The sequence below is a fragment of the Oncorhynchus keta genome, chromosome 5 (genome assembly GCF_023373465.1).
Source record: "Oncorhynchus keta strain PuntledgeMale-10-30-2019 chromosome 5, Oket_V2, whole genome shotgun sequence".
Lineage (NCBI taxonomy): Eukaryota > Metazoa > Chordata > Actinopteri > Salmoniformes > Salmonidae > Oncorhynchus > Oncorhynchus keta.
This window is the reverse complement of record NC_068425.1, coordinates 31,173,914-31,188,754: the sequence shown is the minus strand read 5'-3', so window position 1 is coordinate 31,188,754 and position 14,841 is coordinate 31,173,914. Positions and strand designations below refer to the sequence as shown.

General features: G+C 40.1%; 1 long non-coding RNA gene across 5 annotated transcripts; it reads left to right on the top strand.

The window, feature by feature from the left end:
* Positions 1-9,359: 9,359 nt before the first annotated feature.
* LOC118373742 (uncharacterized) lies at positions 9,360-13,762 on the top strand. 5 transcript variants are annotated; one of them, XR_008137049.1, is made up of 5 exons: positions 9,360-9,510; positions 9,620-9,641; positions 10,755-10,902; positions 11,121-11,266; positions 12,367-13,762. It is a non-coding gene; the product is annotated as an uncharacterized LOC118373742 (long non-coding RNA). The 5 variants fall into 5 exon arrangements; XR_004823476.2 differs by having other exon boundaries at positions 9,755-10,902; XR_008137051.1 differs by having other exon boundaries at positions 9,755-10,902; positions 11,097-11,266.
* Positions 13,763-14,841: the final 1,079 nt, after the last annotated feature.

Here is a 14,841-nt window from a genome sequence, read left to right as displayed (position 1 = left end):
TACCATGACATGGTTACCACAGACCCCTAGACTGATATCTTTAAGGTCCAAAGCAGACGTTTTTATTTCAATATCATAGCATTTATGGGGAACTATTATACCTTACTGTAATTGTTTTCAATTAAAATCGTCAAAAGGAACCAAAATAGCTTCTTAACAAAGAGCAATTTCACAAGAGTTTTGCTAGACTGTCTGGGAGTGGTCTGAGTGGAGAGGGAAAACTAACTGTTATTGGCAGCGGTTTGAAACTCTCTTCTTATTGGTCTAACTAATTGTGATGTCACCAGGCAGGCCAAAACTCCATCCCACCAAAACCTCCTAAAATTTCAGCTTGTCTTTTCAAACAGCTCTAACACTAAAAGGGCATTATCATCATTTTAATTGAAGTATTATCTACACTATCTTCATAGTAAATAAATAAGCACAACACTGCTACAAGAAGAAGCATTTATTGGTTGAGAAGATAATATGTTGAAAGCTTGAGATTTGTTGAAAAAATTGTTACTGTCATACAGTGACAAAGATAGTTTGTATGAAAAAGAGGGAGGACAGACAGACAGACAGACAGACAGACAGACAGACAGACAGACAGACAGACAGACAGACAGAAGCAGTGAAGTGAGTTTAAAAAAGAAACTGACACTGCAGGCAATGTTTTCAGTATCAGTTTGCTCATACTAACAGCTTTAATGAAATACACATAGGCTGTTTAGAGAGACATTTTACTTAGCCAGACAATGGGTGACTGACACAGACAGACGTGTCCCAGAATTTCCAAATGAGAAGCTATCTGTTGTACCTTTGTTTAAAGTCTAGTAAAAATAACACTGACATCATCCCTGATCCCAACCACCCAAAACGATGGAAGAATGAAATGAATAAAGAAGAGATACAACCCAAAGAGGCCTTCACAGTCCCTGTACTGACCAGATACTGCTACTAGCAGAGAGATACAACAGAGGCCTTCACAGTCCTGTACTGACCAGATACTGCTACTAGCAGAGAGATACAACAAGAGGCCTTCACAGTCCCTGTACTGACCAGATACTGCTACTAGCAGAGAGATACAAACCAAGAGGTTCACAGTCCCTGTACTGACCAGATACTGCTACTAGCAGAGAGATACAACCCAGAGGCCTTCACAGTCCCTGTACTGACCAGATACTGCTACTAGCAGAGAGATACAAACCCTAAGAGGCCTTCACAGTCCCTGTACTGACCAGATACTGCTACTAGCAGAGAGATACAACCAAGAGGCCTTCACAGTCCCTGTACTGACCAGATACTGCTACTAGCAGAGAGATACAACCAAGAGGCCTTCACAGTCCCTGTACTGACCAGATACTGCTACTAGCAGAGATACAACCCAAGAGGCCTTCACAGTCCCTGTACTGACCAGATACTGCTACTAGCAGAGAGATACAACCCAAGAGGCCTTCACAGTCCCTGTACTGACCAGATACTGCTACTAGCAGAGAAACATCGGAATCAATTCTACCTTGTAGATACTCTATTTCTTTCAAAAGCCAAGCAGGACAAAGACATAACTGAACTCTGTGACCTCAGCACCAGAGATGAGCTCATAGGTGAGTCACCATGGGAACGTGTGGGTGTGCTCAGCACTCAGCCTTGGGTTATGCTCATTAGGGCATGTAACAAAAAAATGTTTTACATTATGCAACGGAGCAAAAATAAATTGAGCTTCTTATTGGACAATTCCAGGCAATCTGTCCCTGTTTCAGTCTGTTTTTCTTCCATTTGGTTCCTAATGAACACAACCCTGAAGTATCTATGTCTCCATGCAGAGCAGACTGGCTCCACAGGCTGAACTGGCCCTCTGATCCGCATCATTGATAGCACAGCACTCCTGATGAAATATTAGTGTCTCTTGGCATTGGCCTTATGAAATAGCAGGTGGCATTTGCAGGATTTAAAAGATTACAGTGTTCTACTACCTGATGAGGCCCATGAAAAAGATTTTAAAAAGCACTTTACAGTTAAGTATGACATACTGTGCCTCGTCCTCTCATATCACTGACATCTTGTAAGAACGGGAAGCTATATTCCAAATTTGCTTATCAAATCAAATTGTATTGATCACATACACATGGTGAGCAGATGTTATTGCTAGTGTAGCGAAATGCTTGTGGGACTAGAAGTGAGGCAGTCATCTCAAACAAAACACATTGCAGGTCCTCTTACATTCTCCCAAGAAACACTTGATATGGAAGAAGGAGGCAGCCAGACTTCCTGATGAATCTAAATGATCCATAAGGAGAGTTAAATTATTTCATGATGGAAAACAGTAGATTTTATGTTGACTGGATCCTCTTAAGTCTTCTCAAAATCCAGGCAGTTGCTACTCATTGGACATATGAATTACTACGCTGAAAATAAACATCACTATTTGACTTCGAGCCTTGACTTGTATAGCATTTGCATGGATCAAGGTTAATGGCAGGGCACGTCCACTTGAATGAGTCATAGCATTAAGAAATCATAAATAATCTGTACCATACTTCCTGGTCAGAGGACTCAATAAGCTTATGGAGACTGTATTATAACCTACATTATGATTAGATGCAGGTCTCACTCTGTTGAGGTAGATAAAGCTATAGACTGGCATTGGTCAGATGGGCAGTGTGCCAGGGAGAGAGAGAGAGAGAGAGAGAGAGAGAGAGAGAGAGAGAGAGAGAGAGAGAGCCTGGGGAGAGCCTGGGGAACACACTCAGGGAATTAGGCCTAAATCCCAAAATATGATGTTATTCTGTCAGTCAGCCTGTCTGTCTGTCTGCCTGTCAGTTCAAGGTTCCAGTCTCTTGCTCTCTCTCGATCTCAATCTCTCTCTCTGATACAAACATTTAAATCTTCACCAGATTTCACTCTATTGTTATGCAATGACCCCAGTTTGACTTCACTAGAGTGTAAACAGACACTGATAACTCTGATAACTGAAAACAACTGAGCACTACAGTAGCCTCCTGTACTTGCATGACAGCGTCTCGGATTTACATACAGAATAATACGAAATCCTCTGAGACCAGGCTGTGCAGTGAACACGATCGCTAGAGTCTCCAATCACCCAAATCAAAACACATGTACACCATCAAGACAGATTATTCCTATATTGACCTACCCGCAACTTGATGGTATATGGGTTTATGGTCTGTGATTAACTATCCATTGTCTAATGCGAGAGTGTAGCGCTGCTTGCGTGATGAAACGCAACGACCTTGTTCATAGCCTACCTGTCTGGAGGATCGCGCGCGCCACCTGACCTGACATACTTGAGACATTGATGCGACCATAGTAGCCTAGACTGTACCTGCAGCTCCGCAATCCACACAGCTCCCGTTCCCCGGTCTCTCCAACAGCTTTATCATAAGCTGTTTATTCTTTTCTTGATCCGTAGCCATGTTGGGAATGTATTTTCCAATTAAATTAATTGGTCGACTCCAAAACCTCGAAAGTGAAGGCTGACTGACGGCTGTTCTAGCGGAGTTAAATAATATCCACTGTAGTTGTCACTCACTGGACACCGGGGGCAGTGATGTGATGGAAACACGATCACATCTAAGACAAGAGAAGCAGTGTCCACGTCGCAATAATTATTATGAAAACATATATCCAACGAAATGTACAGCTGAATATTCCGTGTGAATTCCACCCTACTCTTACTCCCAGTTCCTGCTCTCTATACACCAGTGTTCTCTATCTCCCTTTCTCTCTCTCTTTCTCGCTCGCTCGCTCTCAATTCAATTTCAATTCAAGGGCTTTATTGGCATGGGAAACATGTGTTAACATTGCCAAAGCAAGTGAGGTAGATAATATATAAAGTGAATATATAAAGTGAAAAACAACAAAAATTAACAGTAAACATTACACATACAGAAGTTTCAAAACAGTAAAGACATGACAAATGTCATATTATATATATATCATCTCAAAAGTGAGACCTCAAGCGGACATTCAGTTCCTGAAAACATTTTCCAATACAAATAATTTCCCTTCCGTTTTACTTCATCTTAATCGATAACTTTATTGATTATCTGTAGCTTAGGCTGGTTGAAATGTCATGTTAGCAAAAACGGGCATTTACCTGTTCTAGAATGTTTAGTCCGCTGAAAAGTATAATGGAATTTGTGCAACCAACTGACTAAAATGTATATTCGGTAGAAAAAGACGAATCAATAGGTGCCCATTCACATCACTTGGAGCGTGGAGTGGAGCATCAGTCACATACTGCGTGTACTACATTATTTATGGTTCCGCTCCCTCCACCTTTCCTTCAGATGAAGAATATTGAACACTAGCTCTGCATCTTGCGTTTTATTCCCACTCTCTTGACAACTCACCGGCTCAGCAATTTCATGACATCTCCATTTCAAGAGAATATAGACCTAAATTGACCTAAGCTTTTCCGAGAGGAACATTTTTTTCTGAACATGCTTATTCCTGACATTGTCTGGAAAAATGAATGGTTAAGGCCTTACAAATATTGTATAACAAACTAAGTTAAGGAAGTGCACTTTAAAATATGACATGAGATATATCCATGTAATTCTATGATATGTGGATAATGATCATATCTGTGTTTTCTTGTATTTTTTGTATGTCTGAGTATTTTCTTGTTAATACCTGTGTTTTGTTTTGTTAGACATGGGGCGGCAGGGTAGCCTAGTGGTTAGAGCGTTGCAAGTTCAAACCCCTGAGCTGACAAGGTACAAATTGTCCTGAACAGGCAGTTAACCCACTGTTCCTAGGCTGTCATGAAATAAGAATTTGTTCTTAACTGACTTGCCTAGTTAAATAAATTTAAAAACATGTTTGATGTAGCAATGTAAGTTGATTTTTCTATTAAAAAAGAAAATATACAATTGTAGACCAACCATGGATCCACAGAACACTAAAATGGCAGTACGAAGATGACTCTTTCTGGTCATCCTCAAGAGTTTTACTGCGCATCATTTTATTCATTTAACCTTTATTTAACCAGGAAACTACTGTAGAAACCTTGTCTGCAAGTGGGGCAATAGCTCACCAGGTAATAAAAATATTTTTTGACGTTTGGATGTAGAGTGTTGCATTCAGAAGAATTAATACAAGTAAGCAGCAGGCCTATAATAATATTTTTACCATTCGGCAAACAGTGTTACAAAACCACCTATGGATCCTAGGCAAAGCTAAATGGTCTGTAACCTGATTTAATACTGTGTGCATTTACATGAGAAGTCAGAGTATGCAGGCTGTGTTGTATGCATGTACCTCAATGAAACAGCAACCGTACCTAGGTCCAGGTCCAGGTCCAGGTCCAGGTCCAACTCCGTCTCCTTTGGTCGGCCAGCCCAAGCAGATTATTGTGTTCAGTTCTCATCGATGGCGCTGTGGTGGAGAAGGTTGAGAGCTTCAAGTTCCTTGGTGTCCAAATCACCAATAAACTAGAATGGTCTAAACACATCAAGACAGTCGTGAAGAGGGCAACGACAACACCTATTCCCCTCAGGAAACTGAAAAGATTTGGCATGGGACCTCAGACCCTCAAAAGGTTATACAGCTGCAACATCGAAGCATCCATCACTGCCTGGTACGGCAACTGCTCGGCCTCCAACCACAAGGCACTACAGAGGGTAGTGCGTACGGTGAGTACATCACTGGGGCTAAGCTTCCTGCCATCCTGGACCTCTACACCAGGCGGTGTCAGAGGAGGGCTCTAAAAATTGTCAAAGACCCCAGCCACCCCAGTCATAGACTGTTCTCTCTGCTACTGCAGGCGGTACCAGAGCGCCAAGTCTAGGTCCAAAAGGCTTCTCAACAGCTTTTACCCCCAAGCCATAAGACTCTGAACAGGTAATCAAATGGCTACCTGGACTATTTGCATTGTGTCCCGCCATCCCACTTGTTGTTGATTCTTCACAAAAAATACAGTTTCATATCTTCATGTTTGAAGCCTGAAATGTGGCAAAAGGTCGCAAAGTTCAAGGGGGCCGAATACTTTCGCAAGGCACTGTATATGTACATATTACCTCAATTAGCCCGACTAACCGGCGCCCCGCACATTGAGTCTGTACCGGTACCACCAGTATATAGCCTCACTACTGTTATTTTCACTGTCATTTACTGTTTTTGTATTTCTTTACTTGTCTATTGTTAACCTAATACTTGTTTTTTTATTTAAAAAAAATACTGTTGGTTAGGCTTGTAAGTAAACATTTCACATTTCACTGTAAGGTCTACTACACCTGTTGTATACTCTGCCAGAAGGCTGAATCTTGGCCGAAAGTGGATCTTCCAGCAAGACAATAACCCCAAGCACACATCAAAATCCACAAGGGAAATAGTTAACTGACCATAAAATCTACATTTTGCAATAGACATCTCAGTCTCCGGACTTGAACCTCATTGAAAAACATGTGGTCTGAATTGAAGAGTGCAGACAAAGTACAGACAAATGATATCAAGGATCTGTTAACGATTCTGAATGGAGGAATGGTCTAAGATCCCTCCCGATTTGTTCTTCAATCTCAGAAAACATTCTAGAAAAGGCTCAACGTTGTTATCCTAGCATGGGGAGGGTGCTGGAGTATTGAAAACAGGGGATCAATCATTGCTATCCTTTTGAGATTTGTTTTATTACTTGTTTAACAAAATCTCTTTCTCTGAGCAAATGTGTTAATATAAAATGTTTTGTTTTTTAAAATGTTGAGCATACAATATAGCTCAGTATTTGTATTTGTTTTTATACAGTATTTTTTGCTAATCTTTATCAAAGGATCCAATAATTTTGGGCACCACACAAAAAAAATGTAATTACAAAGGCCCAAAACCAAAACATGCAATCCAAACCCAAAGGCCCACATGTACCTCAAACTCCAGCAGCCTCACAACTCTGAGAACTGGCACACTGATTGATCACCTGCACATGTGCATAATCAAGGATTCCTGGCAGAGCACAGCACCTGACCAGTTGGTGCTGCCACCTGGCGATTGATTGTGGAAGTGGTAGTGTAGTGTCATGCAACTCATAACTAAACTACCGAACCTATTCCATCACAGCATGTGTGTCTAGCTAGCCAATAAACTTAGGGTGGCATATAGACTTACAGAATCCACTGAAATTATTATTACATTTTATTAAAGTACCTGAGTGTTTGTAAACTAATAATATTGCTATTTTCGACAGAAGGAAGGGTCGACACTATCTGGCCAAGTTACAAAGTCAAAGCGACTAACCACGTGTGTGAATAAAAATATTAATTTACAAGCAGTTTATGAAAACAATATCAGGGGCAACATTAACCAGCAGCCATCGAGTAAACCTTGCACCAGGGACATTAGGGATGTAATCATTATGCCGGTTCTGTTGCAAAACGTTTCGTCTGTTGCAAAACATTCCTCCAAAAGGAAAACACAAATGAGTTCATTGGACAAATCCAGGTAAGCTCCTCCCCGCTTCGTTACATTTGCTCTGTTTTCTTTTGTTCAGTTCTTATTTAAGAATAAACCCAGTTTCATCAGCTCTGTACTGCTCTGTGTTTTAATTTTACACCAGCAGATGGCAGTATCTTCCCCACTTGGTATCTCTCAAATTCAATATGAGCCCTGTACCAGTAGGTGAGATGAGACTGGCAGTCTAATTCTGGAAGCTTTTGGACCTAGACTTGGCGGACTGAGCACGCACCCCTGAGAGGCCCCAGTGTTGAGGATCAGAGTGGTGGATGTGTTATTACCTACCCTTATCATCTGGGGGCGGCCAGTCAGGAAGTCTAGGATCCAGTTGCAGAGGGAGGTGTTTAGTCCCAGGGTCTTTAGCTTAGTGACCCTTAGTGATGAGCTTTGAGGGCACAATGGTGTTGAACGCTGAGTTGTAGTCAATGAATAGCGTTCTCACATAGGTGTTCCTTTTGTCCAGGTGGGAAAGGGCAGTGTGGAGTGCAATAGATATTGCATCATCTGTGGATCTGCTGGGGCGGTATGCAAATTGGAGGGTGTCCAGGGTTTCTGGGATAATGGTGTTGATGACCAACCATGACCAGCCTTTCAAAGCACTGTAGTCATTTAGGCAGGTTACCTTAGTGTTCTTGGGCACGGGGACTATCGTGGTCTGCTTGAAACATGTTGGTAATCAATCAGGGAAAGGTTGAAAATGTCAGTGAAGACACTTGCCAGTTGGTCAGAGCATGCTCGGAGTACACGTTCTGGTAATCCATCTGGTAATCCAGCGGCCTTGTGAATGTTGACCTGTTTAAAGGTCTTACTCACGTAGGCTACAGAGAGCTTGATCACACAGTCGTCCGGAACTGCTGATGCTCTTATGCATGTTTCAGTGTTTCTTGCCTCTATGCGAACATTTAGCTCATCTGATAGGCTCGTTTCAATCTCAGTCCAGTATTGACGCTTTGCCTGTTTGATGGTTCGTCAGAGGGCATAGCAGGATTTCTTAAAAGCTTCCGGAGTCCTGCTCCTTGAAAGCGTCAGCTTTACACAGCTCAGTGTGGATGTTACCTGTAAACCATGGCTTCTGTTTGGGGGCATGTATGTAACAGTACAACTTTAGACCATGACACATCAAACCACAAAGCATCGTTACCCATCGCTCCACAAAAGCCACGGCCCTTGCAGAGCAAGGGGAACTACTACTTCAAGGTCTCAGAGCAAGTGACATCACCGATTGAAACACTATTTAGCGCGCACCACCGCTAACTATGCTAGCCGTTTCACATCCATTACATGTACGTACAGTCACTATGGGGACGACGTCATCGATGCACTTATTGATGAAGCCAATGACTGATGTGATGTACTCCTCAATGCCATAGGAGGAATCCCGGAACATATTCCAGTCTGTGCTAGAAAAACAGTCCTGTGGTTTAGCATCTGCTTCATCTGACCACTTTTTTATTAACCGAGTCACTGGTGGTTCCTGCTTTAGTTTTTGCTTGTAAGCAGGAATCAGGAGAATATAATTATGGTCAGATTTGCCAAATGGAGGGCGAGTGAGAGCTTTGTAGATGTCTCTGTGTGTGTAGTAAAGGTGGTCCATAGTTTTTTCCCTCTGGTTGCACATTTAACATACTGGTAACCCTCTATGGTATGGTGTTTCCCTCAGGCACCAAACCACCTTTTTGGACCTCACACCGCCCCTATAATTTTTAAAAGTAAAATTATATTTTTGGGAACAGAAAAATGTATTGAGATCAGATGCTTCATCGATGAGAATATTAGCAGAATATGGGCCCAGTTTCACCTACTTCCCTCCTGTCCCATGCACGACTCGACTTCCTCTCACTACCATAGTTGTAAGGGCATGTTTGAGCTTTATAGCCCTGTGACGTGTCTGGGTTACTGTAATAACCCAGACAACAATAACCCAGATACTACTTGTCAGTGAGCACTGCACTAAGGTATGAAGGTGTAACATGCACAAGATAGCTACTAGCTTTCCGGATCCACGTCAAAATATCATTTTGCCTATCGATTTAATATCCAACAGAAAAACATAACTGCAGCTGAGTAAGTCAACATGTTAAAATCTGTATGGATGTTACTTCTTCCTTCTCTTCTTTTCTGTGCCCCGCCCTAAAACATTTTAACTCCCAGTCGTTCATTTGCTTGGTTTCAGCACCCACGGCAATCATGAGCAGGTCCGTAAGTAGAAGTCAATAATACAAATTACAATATGAATCATCTTATTATAACTATTAATACCATGTTAATATTACATTAAGTTGTTAAAGATTCATTTTTCTATTTACAGAGGCAGGTACCACCTTGGTTCAGCTAATGTGTTTCCTTATCTTGAAAGCAGTCTATGGACAAGGGCAGACTGCAATCTACACTTTTATTTCATTAACTAGCCAGTTACAACTAATGCTAATAAGTATTTTAGGACCAAAAAATAAAAGACCTCCCTTTACCCCTTTCAGTATGTTTTAAATGTCATGTCCAGATCATCTCTTAAATTGATTGTCACTCAATGACTTGGTTTTACATGATTTTGCAATGATTATGGCATGATTTAATGGGATACTAGGCATTTTGGCAATGAGGCCCTTTATCTACTTCCCCAGAGTCAGATGAACTTGGAGATATAGTGTTTATGTCTCTGTGTCCATCTAGTATGAATGAAGTTAGAGGTTGTTTCGCCAACTGGAAGTCTATGGGTATCGACTAGCATGGTAGTCGATACCCATGAGAGGTTGACTTGAAAGTAGTGCCAACTGTCATTAGTTAGCAGTGGCTCGTTAATTGAAACCAAATTGTGGATTACAGTCAGTTCTTATTCACATATTGCATTCAAGCTAAGAAAACAAACTATCTAAAAATGTAATTACGCTGAACAATCCCTTTAAGGTGTTCAGAAGTAGTTAACATTCAGATTTATTTCCAGAGTAAAAAGCACATTTTTTAGGTTATTGTGCTGTAGAATTTAGTATTTAATTTGTGTTAAGCTGTTTTTCAAATTATTGTAATAATGTTCAATTGTTAATTACCTAGTGTCGTAGTTGATCAGAGTTGTTAAATTGCTTAACTAGTAAAATTGCACAACTATAACAAACGATGCCAATTTGTGTGCTGAAGAGAACAAAGAAGACAGTGTAAAATAAAGAAACACAACTTGCCTTCTCATTATGAGGGGAAATGGGATAACAGCTCAAACGGAGTAGGGCTGCTTGAATTGGGTTTGAACAGCATTTAAAATACAATCATTACTTACTGTATGTGATCTTTATTAAACTTTACAATACCACTTTTAGGAAACCAACAGCTGCATATCTGAAACGGAAGGAAAAAAATGAAGAAAGCTTAAAGTCATCAGGAACAGCATTTATTGGACAGGTTATAAAGTTTTGGAATAGTTCCCTGTGGGTGGGAGTTGACAGAATAGAATATTACGTGGAAAAGGTACACATCACCTAATTAAATACACTAATCAAACGCCTAAAATACATTCTCACACATTTAGCACATTTTTGGTTTACTATGCATTTCATCAGGTTACAAATGAATTGTTTCCAGAACAAACCATTATTAATTGATCTTGTTATGTTATACATTGTTCATTAATTATGTTATTAATTATTAATGTCTGTTAAAAGTTGCTTCACAGCATCTTTTCTTAGGTCACATTCATGATGTCCGTCTTCTTCCAAATGACTTCTTTGAGTCTCAAGCGGTGAAGGACGAATTAGAAACAAGATTTCAAATGGCATTCCACAATTACATGTCTCCACCCCGTCAGACTCCATTTTCCATTCTTCTGACTTTGGTAAGTGTGTAAATGGAAGGTACAGTTGAAGTCGGAAGTTTACATACTTAGGTTGGAGCCATTAAAACTTGTTTTTCAACCACTCCATAAATTTGTTGTTAACAAACTATAGTTTTGGCAAATCGGTTAGGACATCTACTGTGTGCATGACACAAGTAATTGTTCCAAACATTGTTTACAGACAGATTATTTCACTTATAATTCACTGTATCACAATTCCAGTGGGTCAGAAGTTTACATACACTAAGTTGACTGTGCCTTTAAACAGCTTGGAAAATTCCAGAAAATTATGTCATGGCTTCAGAAGTGTACCTGTGGATGTATTTCAAGGCCTACCTTCAAACTCAGTGCCTCTTTGCTTGACATCATGGGAAAATCAAAAGAAATCAGCCAAGACCTCAGAAGAAAATGTTGAGACCTCCACAAGTCTGGTTCATCCTTGGGAGAAATTTCCAAATGCCTGAAGGTACCACGTTTATTTGTACAAACAATAGTATGCAAGTATAAACACCATGGGACCACGCAGCCGTCATACCGCTCAGGAAGGAGATGCGTTCTGACTCCTAGAGATGAAAGTTCTTTGGTGCGAAAAGTAGAAATCAATCCCAGAACAGCAGCAAAGGACCTTGTGAAGATGCTGGGGAAACAGGTAGAAACGTATCTATATCCACAGTAAAACGAGTCCAATATTGACATAACTTGAAAGGCCGCTCAGCAAGGAAGAAGCCAATGCTCCAAAACCGGCATAAAAAAGCCAGACTACGGTTTGCAACTGCGACTGCAAATAAATCATCCTCTTTACTATTACTCTAACATTTCACATTCTTAAAATAAAGTGGTGATCCTAACTGACCTAAGACAGGGAATTTTTACCAGGATTAAATGTCAGGAATTGTGAACTGAGTTTAAATGTATTTGGCTAAGGTGTGTGTAAACCTCTGACTTCAACTGTATTTAACCTGAAGCTTTTGTCCTTGACCAATTTCCACATCATTTTTTAGCAATAAACAATGACAATAAAACACATTATATAAAACATGTAATGTCCATGTATCTTATAAGTTGTAGAATATTGCATGTTTCACTTCGTTTGTTTTCAGGCTGTCAGGATTTGTGGTCATGAGAACGAAGATAAAATACAAGAAAATCTTCTAAGTTTCCTGGAAGCATTGAAATTGCCCCCCAAAATAAAAGGCGAGAGTAACTACACCAACTACTACACTCTGGAGGCTACTGTCATAGCTGTGTGCTACAACGAAACCCCTGGAGTCCTCAGACCAGTGAAGTACTATGGAGCATCCCTGTCCTGCAGAGGGGAGAGAGCAAGGAGAATTATGATCAATCAGTCATGTCTAAACGTGTGGCATAACTATGTGTCTTATGCAGTGTTGGCATTCAGACATGAGCAGAGAAACGGTATCATCTTCCCTGGCACCGTAAAATGCAGAGCATTCTACAGGAATCACAAGACCAATTGTTATGAAGCCCGAAGGCCGTGCAAGAACTGTGGGGATCTTTTCTCTCTCTCAAACCCTGATACGGTCAGAAAGGACTTTCCCTACGGAAACTGTGCCGAAACGGAGTGCCTGAGTAAACTTATTTCCAAAGATAGGGAAGTCCGGAGCAACATGATTTTGGGAATCAACTACACAAGGGAAAACCGGAGAGGTCTTAGAGAAAAAGCAAAAACAGCTTTGGGACAGAGTCTTATGGCATAGGTCTACTTAGCACCTCTGAACAGTGTGCATTTGGCCGTCATTTTCAAACCAACTGCAAACTGTGACTGTGTAAACTTCTATTATGTGATCAGGATGTCTGCAGCAATATGAGTTTTGTACACTACACAAGAGAAAATGTCTTAGAAAAATGACAGAAAACGCTTTTAAACATTTAGGTTTTGTTTCACACAGGTTTTATACATGGTGTTGTTGCTGTGTTTGACTTGGAAGATGCCTCTGAAACTACAAGAACAATGGTGTTCTTTAATCACTCAACTGTGATAAAGGCAACTGTGCCAGAGTCATAATGCACAAGTAAATGGTTTCTGTCACTGAGAGTTGTGAATTACAGCTCGGACAAACAATACAATTATTACCACTAATAACAGACATAAAAAGCAGCCACCTTGAGAATACAGTTGTTTTACTTTTTGGTTTGGTCTTTGTGTTTGGTTGTTTACTTTTAATTTATTTATTTTGGGTGATGTTTAATTGTAATAAGCTAGCAACTTTGTCCATTGTTAAATAGTCTGCCATGTGCTTTGTGTCACAGTGGAAAATGAATAGAATTAAAACGAACACATTTCTGATGTGACAGGAAACTGCAGAAAGGGTGTGACACTGAACTTGTTTGAATGTATTCAGTGAAACCCCAGCTGAAAGAGTGGACTAAAACAACAGACAGCACAATGAATATCGAACATTGTGTTTCTTTATGACACAAACTTATCTTGTAAATATTTTGAATCCATCAATAAATGAGAATTGTTCAAAGTTGGTTGGATGTTTTAGTTTCCTTCCAGTTTTCTGCTATAACTTGGACCAGATCTCTCTGGCAAAATACATTTGATCTCAAAGTGAAATAAAACCGGTTTTGGGGCGAACTCAAACTCCCACCACCAGTAACACCTACTTGGGTGATGCATTACAGCCATGCTGTAACAGAGAGGACTCACTACTCACTCATTTATTTATTGTAAGTTTAAGTGGTCATCTTTACAAGTGAAGAATGGAGGGCCAAGATAAAATGTCAGTGTGAGTTGATCCCTAACAGCAAAAAATAATAATTGTAGAGTACTCCTACTGTTTCCACAACAAAACAGGAAATGTGGAATGTTTTGATCTGATGTTAGTTAACCTTAAACCGGTTTTGATAGGCCAACCTAACACAATCAAGAACACCTCTTCTGTCACTGGTCCAGTTTGTACATTTCCAGATTTTGAACAGGATAAATGCATGTTAATATTTCAAATGTTGTTCAAAGCAAAGACAATCGTAAAGCAATAACAAAATCCCATGATGTCTATGTATCAGTGATGACACCATGCACATCAAGGAATAATATTATACCCTTAACCTTTTGTAAGAGAGAGAATGCTGTTTAGTCAGTAATACATTAGTAATAGTTACAACATAATGCATCAGTCGGGAGGAACTCAGGGCATCAGCGGAGCACCAGGTGTTTTGTCATCTGACTACCTTTCCCAGAGAAGTACACACGTGCATGACTCAACCTGTTGAGAGGAAAATTACCAAGATGTGTCAAACAGAAACTCAAGGGCAGTTTTGTATCACACATTTTCAGCATATTGGACGATGACTGTATTCATGTTTACCTAATAGTTATTGAGCACTGTGGAACAAATAAATAGACAATATTAACATCAAGTAGAGTTGTTTTTGGTTATAAGAGGACATTTCAGATATATTATATTGACTCAAACAAGAGAGAAGATAGAACCAGTTAGACTCGTCTTAAATGTTATGTTATTGTGTCCATTAGGCCACCAGTTAATGTATTTGAAACATAGTTAGTCTAATCAGATAAATGTTTTGTGTTATATCTAGATTGTCTG